Source organism: Panthera leo, chromosome B3, assembly GCF_018350215.1.
Source record: "Panthera leo isolate Ple1 chromosome B3, P.leo_Ple1_pat1.1, whole genome shotgun sequence".
Lineage (NCBI taxonomy): Eukaryota > Metazoa > Chordata > Mammalia > Carnivora > Felidae > Panthera > Panthera leo.
Window position 1 is genome coordinate 17,469,723 of NC_056684.1, and position 9,535 is coordinate 17,479,257.

General features: G+C 47.9%; 1 non-coding gene across 1 annotated transcript; it reads left to right on the forward strand.

The window, feature by feature from the left end:
- The first annotated feature begins 980 nt into the window (after window positions 1-980).
- LOC122223270 lies at window positions 981-1,087 on the forward strand. The gene has a single exon (XR_006204156.1). It is a non-coding gene; the product is annotated as a U6 spliceosomal RNA (small nuclear RNA).
- Window positions 1,088-9,535: the final 8,448 nt, after the last annotated feature.

The following is a 9,535-nucleotide window of genomic DNA, read 5'->3' on the forward strand; positions in this document are numbered from 1 at the left end:
AGAGGAGTAATCTGACTTAGGTTTTAAAGAGACTGCATAGAAACTACATGTACACCAGGGTTGAACAAATAGGTTAATATATTGTAGATAATGAGAGAGAGCTAGGCTTCTCACTGTCAGAGGAGGAAGTTACAAATAAGCAAAGAGGGCAGGAAGGCTATAATGAGCCATGTGGGTTGGAATTGGAAGCATCAGTATGCACTCATGTTTCTGGATAGCTAGCTAGCTAGATGATAGAAAAATAATATAGGTATGTATGTACACATGGGTTGTGTGTGTGTGTGTGTGTGTGTGTGTGTGTGTGTTTTGGCATTTTAACAATATGAAATCTTCCAATCCATGAACATGGGATGTCTTTCCATTTACTTAAGTCTTCTTTAACTTACTTCAATAACGTTTTGCAATTTCCAGGGTTCAAGCTTTACATTTTTTAGTTAACTTTATCCCTAAGTTTATTTGTGTGTGTCGTTGGAAATGGAAGTGTTATTTATTCATTTATTTATTTATTTAGAGTATGTGAGCAGAGCAGGGGCAGAGAGAGAGGGAGAGAGAGAATCCCAAGCAGGTGCCACAATGTCAGCACAGGGCTTGATGCAGTGCTCAATCTTATAAACCCTGAGATCATAATTTGTGCTGAAACCAAGAGTCAAACACTTAACCAACTGAGCCGCCCTGTCACCCCTGGAATTGTTTTCTTAACATCATTTTTGGATTGTTCTCTGCTAGTAGGTAGAAGTACTGATAGTTCCTGGCATGCTGTCAGGGTATGATTCCTAAGTCCTTAATGAACTGGGACAGGGTACAGGCAGAAGGGAGGCTTTTGGGAGAGGTCTGGAGAAAATGGTAACTAGAAAGACTGGAAACCAGTGATTTGCTAAGTGCCACTGAGTGAATAAGAGAGAAAAAGTCCATCTGAGTATTGCCATTTCAGTGATGGCCACTGAGCAATCACTACTGCTCAATGATTTAAAGTAAAGTGTGTGCTCTCTTCGGCAGCACATATACTAAAATTGGAAGGATACAGAGAAGATTAGTATGGCCCCTGCACAAGGATGACATGCAAATTCGTGAAGCGTTCCATATTTAAATAAATAAATAAATAAATAAATAAAGTGTGAGGGTTAGAGCACCTAGTTCGTTGTTCTCCTGCAGGCAGAAGGCAGATAGAAAGGAAGATGAGGCAGAGTACATGAGCTTAAAGGAGGCACTACTTCTGGGAACCCTGGGTTCTCATTCCAGGCACGTCTCCTATGTTGAAGTAAGGGCCCTGATGGGGAAGGAGTGGGACTCAGAGCTTTGGGATGGGGGGACCTGGGTACTGCAGGTAAGAAGCTTGGGCCTCCACCTTACCCCACACCTGCAGAAGTGACCCATTCCCACTGCTGGAATATAGAGCCCCCTCTTGCCTCCTGTAAGAAGACGATGCAGAAGGCACATATGAGGCAGGTGCCTGCCAGAACAATGCTTGCTCTTTAGGGTTGACCGCCACCTTCTTCTTGGCCCCCAGGTCTATACTAGGGAGAAATCTGAGCAAACCTGATGGGTCTGTGTAGGAAGGTGAGGAGTTTTACCCCAAACGTGTTACAGGTCCTGGCTGCCAGCAGGGGCAAGCCGGGTGCTGGGTCACGAGCAGCTGGAAAGCTGGGTCAGGGGAAGTCTATTGGTGTAGGGGCACTCTCCTGTGGCAAGAGCTCTGGGTGACTGTGCCAGTATGCTGCTGGGCTGGCCCACATTAAATAAAGTAGAGATGTCAGGAGGATGGGGGCAGCTTGGGGGAAGGGAACAAAATAGCAAAAGTAGGCTGACACTAGAAACCCACCAGACTGGCCACGTTACTTGGAGGCCATGTGGACATTCCTGTCCCAGACTATGAATCTGGAGTTCTCTCTTGTCCAGCAAGAAAGTGGATGCAGAATTGAATATGAGAGAGGCTAATGTCTGGGAGGAGACAAGAGTCCCGAGCACGGGTTTCGTCTCTGTATTTATTAAGCACTCAAGATCTTACACACGTGGTGAACATGAAGAAAGCAAGATCTTATACATGTGGTGAATGTGAAGAAGACAATCAGATAGTAATCATTAACTTGTGTAAGAAGCAAAGGCTCTGGGGGGCAAGTGGTGTTTGTGATCATGGTACATTGGTGCCAGATGAAAAGTAATTTCCTGCAGGTGATATAACAAGTTTCTCATGATCCCGTTACAATATCTTGCTAACTAACCTTGGGCGTTTTTGCCCCGTGGTGGTGGCTTTCAGTCCTAAGCTTTTTTCTAACCGATTTATGTAAGTAAAAGAATTCTTGAATTTATATCCCCACACATTCCATCTACCAAAGTGACAAAGCACACATGGGTGAGGGACAAGGCATCGTTGGCTGTCTTCTGTAGAAAGATGGACAAACATTAGGAGAGGATTTAGAACTGGCTTCTCTGGTGGGGATGAGCAGTAATGTTCAACCTTTACCATGCATTAAAATCAACCGGAGGGCTTGTCAGAATACAGAGAATTTGAGTCAGGATGTCTGGGTTTGGGGCTAGAGAATGTACATTTCTAGAAAGTTCCTAGGTGATGCTGCTAGTGCTAATCCAGGCACCACTGACATACTGTGGATACAGGCCGAGCGGAGGGCAGGTGGCAGCCTTGTAAGTTTCAGAAGCATGTTGAGTACAATTATATAGTGAGCCGCAACGTTGGAATGGCAAGCTGGGGTAGGGGAGATGACCTAAGGGATCTACAGAGATGATTCATAGAACACAGTGTTCCTAGGGGAAAGATAAATGGGGCTGCTGACAAAAACATCACTAATAAATACTTAATCAAAACCACCCCTACACTAAGTCATCACCCAATCTTCTTATGATAAGTCATAGCCTAATTTCCAGGCCTGAGTCAGTTCTCAGACCCAGAACCCATCCAGTGAAGAATGTACCTAGCAAACTCCATGGCAACCAAATACAGTTGTGTTCCATTGGGTCTCCCCCCAAGGGATGACAGCCGTTCGTACTGGAGAAAGGGGAACACCACTTCTTTCCAAAGTGGTTGAGTACCCAACTCCAAACTACCATTGATATTCAGGGACCCAAAGCACCCTCATGGCTCTCCTGTTAGAGTAGGGACATACGGTGGTCATGTCATAAACAGAGGCCTGAATCAAGACACAACAGGCTCAGGAGAACAATCTGGGATGGAGTCATACATTTGAGGGTCATTGACATGTTGTTGGTATTTAAAGCCACAAGACTGGATTGGAGACAAAGAGAAGTCTTGCTGAGTGATTGGTGGTTGCCAACAAGGACAGGAGGCATACGCAGGGGAATTGAGGAAAGACAGCAGCCTTCCCAAAGCCTCTGCACTCCCCAGACCCCGAGTCCATGAGGAAACGGGCTGTGTCTCCCTCTGCAAAGTGTCCCCTGGGCCCAGCCTCCAACACAGAAAAGGGGCTCCATAACTAGCTTCTGAATAATCTGAATAATCTAACGAACTCCGTGGAAAATGTGTTTTTAAGGGCAGTAATAGCAAACGTCCTGTTCCTCTTTGATGGGAGATACTTCTTTTTTTAGTTCTTAGGATGAAATGTGAGTCTTGTTTCTCTTGGGAAGATTAACCAGGGGAGGTCTTACTGCCATGTGGGGCCCTTCCCAAGTTCATTTGTAGTGTAAATGACATGACTTTCCAAATTAAGAGAGGGAGGTGATGCAGGTTAAGTTACTGCACATTTTTTTCATATGCCAAATGCTATTTTTGCATCTTTTAAAAAGGCAGCCTATACCCCCAATAAACACCTGCTGTGCTCCTATGAAACAGTGAGAAACAAATAATCAGCCTTCTTGAAATAGCCAGAGAGCCGCGACAGAGTGGGGAACACTGGGCTCCAAGAGGAGCGGCTGGATTCAAATAGCTTTATTTTTTTAATTTTTTAAAATGTTTATTTATTTTTGACAGAGAGAGAGACAGAGCATGAGCAGGGAGGGGCAGAGAGAGAAGGAGACACAGAATCCAAGCAGGCTCCAGGCTCTGAGCTGTCAGCACAGAGCCTGATGCAGGGCTCGAACTCACAGACCCCGAGATCATGACCTGAGCTGAAGTCAGACACTCAACCAACTGAGCCACCCAGGCTCCCTGTAAAATAGTTTTTTTTAAGTGAAGCAGGGCATAAAGACGCTGTGTCCTGAATGACTTTATATGCTCTTATTTAGTCCTTGTAGCAGTCCTGTGAGAGAGGAGTTATCCTCCTTCCAAATGAAGAGACAGAGTCTGGAAGGTTCAAGGATAGTCCATGCCTGCTCACCTCCCCCTTAGCCCCATTCAGCTGTGGACTCTGCTGAGCTGTCATCTGCCTTGACCCTCTGGGTCCTGGGCATGTCTCCCTGGCCTTCCTGACACAGAAACTTCTGTGTGATTCCTGGAATGGGGATGACCAATGAGGATGACCCAGGAGGATGACCCATATTTTCTGGGTGTGCACCAGGCAGAGTGAGACAAGCTTCACACAGTATAAGAGGCAGTCTAGGGGGTTGGGTAGGAGGAGTAGGGAGGGCTCTAATCCTGCTACTTTTTACTTGCGTGGCTTTGGGGAAGTTGAATGCTCTGTGGCTCAGTGTCTTCATCATTAGAATAGAGTTGCTCGTACCTACTTCATAGGCTGCTGTGCTGATGATGTGAGTTAATCTGCATAAAGCCCTCAGAACCATACCTGGTATATGGTAAGGGCTGTGCTTGTCCAACCCGGAGGCTCTCCATGTGTTATTTTGTCTGCATTGTTACATGGATAAGCAAATGGGCTTAGAGAGGTGGTTGTGCCCAAGGTCGTGCTGATAGTAAGGGCCAGGATGCGAAGCAGCTCCGTCTAGTCTATACCACTGTGCCCAGCTCAGATCCACTGCATTTCCCTTGCCCCATGTGGTTCATTTGCTACCTAGCCAAACCTGCAGGGGGCTGGTATGCCTCCCAGACCAGACTTGGGTGTGTAGGAAATAACAACAGATTTGCTTTTTTTTAAAGATCACAACCTGATTTCTATTTAGGGCTCCAATTTCCATCAGGGTGATGAAAACTCAATCTCTATCAGTTCAAGGTTCTATCCTTCCTTGGGGCCACACTAGAATTGTCGAGGACTTATAGAATGCCAAGGCACTGAGGTGGGGGCTGTCTGACCTTGTGTCACCTGTCTGTGCTGGCAGCCACCAGCTTTCCACTCCATCCCATAGAGCCTTTGGTCTTCATCCACGTAGGCAGAGGCTGGGACAGTGGACCACCATGGACAGTTGAGCAGGTTGTCCACTGCATAAACATACCTGGATGATGGGATAAGTAGGATTGAAATCCAGCCTGTGGTGTGCTTGCTGGGCTGTGGGTGTAGGTGCAGGACCACTTCCATCCTGAGAAAGGGATACCTTTTTCTTTGCACCGAGGAACTACCAACTGGCCAGGCCATGTACCTCTGGCTTTTTCATCTTTTTTCTTTTTTATTAAAAAAATTTAAAAACATTTATTCATTTTTGAGAGACAGAGACACAGAGTGTGAGTGGCGAAGGGGTAGAGAGAGAGGGAAACACAGAATCCAAAGCAGGATCCAGGATCTGAGCTGTCAGCACAGAGCCCAACGTGGGGCTCGAACTCATGAACCATGAGATCACGAACTGAGCTGAGGTCAGATGCTTAACCAACTTAGCCGCCCAGGCGCCCCTCATCTGCTTTCTTCTAATGTTTACAAAAGGCGTCTTCAAGCTGGTGGGGGCTCTGCTGGAGTCATCCCTTCTCTGTCTCAATGGCTCCCTCAGGTCCTCTGCTACTTCCGGGTGGTGCTCTGGCTCCTGGCCTCACTCACGTGGGGGGTGGGCTCCTGTGAAAGGCTTTCCGGGTCATGGCTGCAGCCTGTCCCCTCAGACCTGCCATCCCCAACAAGGGAGCACCTGGGGAGTTGGGCACAAGGCCCCTGCTCTTGGAGCTCACAATATAGCTGGGGTTTTGCTGTCTCCCTGGGATGCTGCCCAGAAGGGGTACAAGGCTCCCCTCTGTAGAAGCTCTCTAGAAATTACTGTGCTTTCCTGACTCCCCTCCATCTCTCCTCCCCATCCTCGCCTTAAGGGATCTTTTCTTGTCCCCTGGGAACCCCAACTTTCCTCAGCGTCCTCCTCCTCCATCTCAGGATTTCCTCCCTGGTTTTTACCTAGTCAGGTGTCTTCTTCAAGCCTTTAAAACTTGCCAGGAAAGGGCACCTCGGTGGCTCAGTTGGTTAAGGGTCCCACTCTTGGTTTCGGCTCAGGTCACGATCTCACATTCATGGGTTCAATCCTTGCCAGCGTAGAGCCTGCTTGGGATTCTCTCTCTCCGTCTGTCTCTCTGCCCCTCCCCTACTCTTGCAAGGTCACTTTCTCTCTCTCAAAATAAAATAAATAAACTTAAAAAAAAAAAACTTAAAAAAATAAAACGTGCCATGAAAACATTTCTGTTTTGGCTTTTTGCCTCCCCTCAAGCAATGGAGTGGGGGTGGGACGAACCATTTGAGGGAAATTCATTAATGTCCTTCCCCAATTGTCCCCCCAAGCTTAGGAGGCCCATGTGTCCTGGGGCATGCTGTTCCATGTCTTCCAAGTAGAGAAAAGACCTGCTATTCCCATTCCCCAAGCCCTATGCAAGCCCCCCTGTTTCTAAGGCTCTCCATGAAACTCTGCACTCTGCTTCCCGTCCACAGCACGTCTCACGGAGACGGGAGGAGGGGACCTTTGCCTGAAGGGGCCCTGGAGCCGCTTTCTGAGTTCTCCATCCTCACGCAGCGCCCCCTATCGGGAGACTGGGGAAATTCCCGCTCTCCTTGAAGGCGCTCTGCGAACTAGAATTTTGTTTTTTTCTTTTTTAAAGTTTGTTTGCTTGTTTATTGAGAGACAGAGAGAGACAGAGAGAGAGAGAGAGAGAGAGAGAGAGAGAGAGAGAGAGCAAGCGAGGGAGGGCAGAGAGAAGGAGAGACAGAATCCTAAGCAGGCTCCATGCCATCAGTGCACAGCTCCATGCGTGGCTCAAACTCACAAACTGCCGAGATCATGACCTGAGCCGGGATCAGGAGTCCGGCGCTCAACCGACTGGGCCACTCAGGCGCCCCAGCATTTTACTTTTCACAATGGCTGTGTTTAACAACTGGCTCACAAAATTCCTGAAAATTTAACAATTGGCTCTCACAAGCCGGTAGGAGCTGTCCCCAGCACACCACTGCCAAGCCCCAGTGACTCCAGGTTCCGCAATGGGAGGCACCAGCAGGAGATGGGAACGCGGGAAGAGAGGTTTGGGTTTTTCTTCACCTGCTCCCTCCTGGGATGCATTCAGCTCCTGCTCCTCTAGGGGGCCCCCTTCCGGAGCTCCAGGCTCCTCCAGGCTCAGCCAACACTTTCCCCTCCTTCTGTCCCTTGGGCGCTAAGGGCTTCTTGGCTTCTAGCTCTTGCTAATTCTGATACTTCTGCATCCCATCCACCCCTTTGTAGTCTCATTACATCCCATTAGCCATTCCCTTCCCTTTGAATATGCTCCTCTGTTTCCTGGCCGGACCTTGCCCGCTCAGGTCTGCTCCTGTGGTCACAACTTCTGATACTTCTGTTCCCAAATTTAGGAACTGTGTGTTCTCAGGCAAGTCTCTCAACTTCTCTGAGCTACAGTTTTGTGAGAATTAAGTGTGATGCATCAGGACATTATTTTGAGAGATTAACCAGTGGTACTTTTTCTTTTCTCTTGCTATTTCCTGGTGCCCTATGACTCCTTCCCAAACTGGGCTCCTGTACCCAATAGCAGCCATTTCTCAAGGACAGGATTTAGAGCAGAAGTAGGGAGAAAGTTTTGACTTTCAAAATGTAAGACCCTGAAGGGCATCGGGGCAAGGAAAACCTAATGGGTAAAGAGCAAAACATCAAGGCCCACCAGTCCCTGAGAAGGTCTCCTACCTTGCCTGGCCAGGAGAGGTGGGCCAGCAGAACCCCGGGTATCCTGGCAAGTTGAAGAATTGAAAATATATGGCTGTGTGCTGAGTTCAGGCAACTGTGCGAGCCACCCCGAAGTGCCCTGGTGTCCCGGTGTGGTCCAGGAAAGATGCTCATACTGATGAGATCCCCAGACAGGTCTGGGCAATGACATCATAGCAGCTGTGTGGCCTGACAAGCAAAGGAGAAGTGTGATGTGCACCTGGGTGAAAGAGAGAAGGATGAACAATGATAGCATGGGTCCAGAGTCACTGCCCCATGTCTTGGCCCTCCCTTCTCCCTCAACTTAGCCTTGGCAGAAAGCGGGGGGATTCTAAATTGAAAGATATTCACTTCTACCTGGGGAAGGGGGTCTGTGATATGGGTGCTCTAGAAAAGCAAAGAGCCACTTCACCCCCATTTGTGGAGACTCATGCCTGTCACAAGGAGAGCCCTGTAAGGTGTCTCAAGGGACTGTCCCTGGACCAATGTGCTGACTAACTCACCTTTCCATGTCATCTGCAAAATATATCCAGCCAGTGGATGACTCTCCAGGCCTCCCCTAAGCACTTCTGTCCCCACCAGTCGAGGGCTACTCCAACCAAAGGCCAGCTGTGTTTGTTCCCGTGCCCCTCAAAACCACTTGTACTGGCTATTGTCATTTGTAACTTGAATAAGTGTCATGAAAGCTAATGACACACAAGTGTGCAAAAGAGAGCTGTGGTTTCGGTGACAATTAAGTTGAGGTGCGATGTTAGAAAAAAGGCAGCTGTCACATTAGGTGTAGTGGTGACAACTGTATAAAGTTTGGGAAGATAGGAAGTGTCTAGGAAAATTCTGCGCTCGAAGAACTTCAAAATCTCTTTAAGTTCTCACTCCAAAAGAATGGAAATGATATCGGAAAGCGGAGACTATGTCCTTTATGGGTAATTTGTATAAGGAGAATGTGAAACTCTAGTCAGCCCATATCAAAAGAAAAGTTTTGGCTGTATGTACATCGAAACACTGGCAAATGAATATGCATTTATGTTTAAGTTAAAATAGAATATTTAATGCACATCTATGTATGTGTAAGTAAATGTGCATATATTAGATTTATAGAGGTATATGTTTTAAATTTTGGTATATTTAATTTTTATTAAATTTATTTTATTATATTTAAATTTTATTAAATGTTTTAAAATAATGTGTTTTTTTTTTTACATAGAAAAATAGAAAGGCTCCGATTTCCAGTACTGGGGATGAGAAGTCTCCTATAAGTGACCAGTTCTCTCAGTGGAGACTTCTATATCCTTCCATGGACTCCAGGACACTCGGGTGCTCTAGGTGCGCGTGTCGGGGCAGCGACAGGGACCTCTCTCCGGCATCCCTTCTCCGATCCCTGCCCGGCGAGCGAGCCACCGCCCGCTTTTAAGTGACTGTGGACGACGAGGACTCCTGGTCGCCCGGTCCCTGGGCCGGGCGGCCGCGTGGCGCCGCTGTTATTCCGGCAGGGGGCGCCATCCGGCCGCAGTGGTCTCGCCGGGCCGCGCTCTGATTGGCTGGTGGCCGTGGTCCGCGCCCGCTCCCGCCCGCCCCGTCCGCTAAGTGCCCG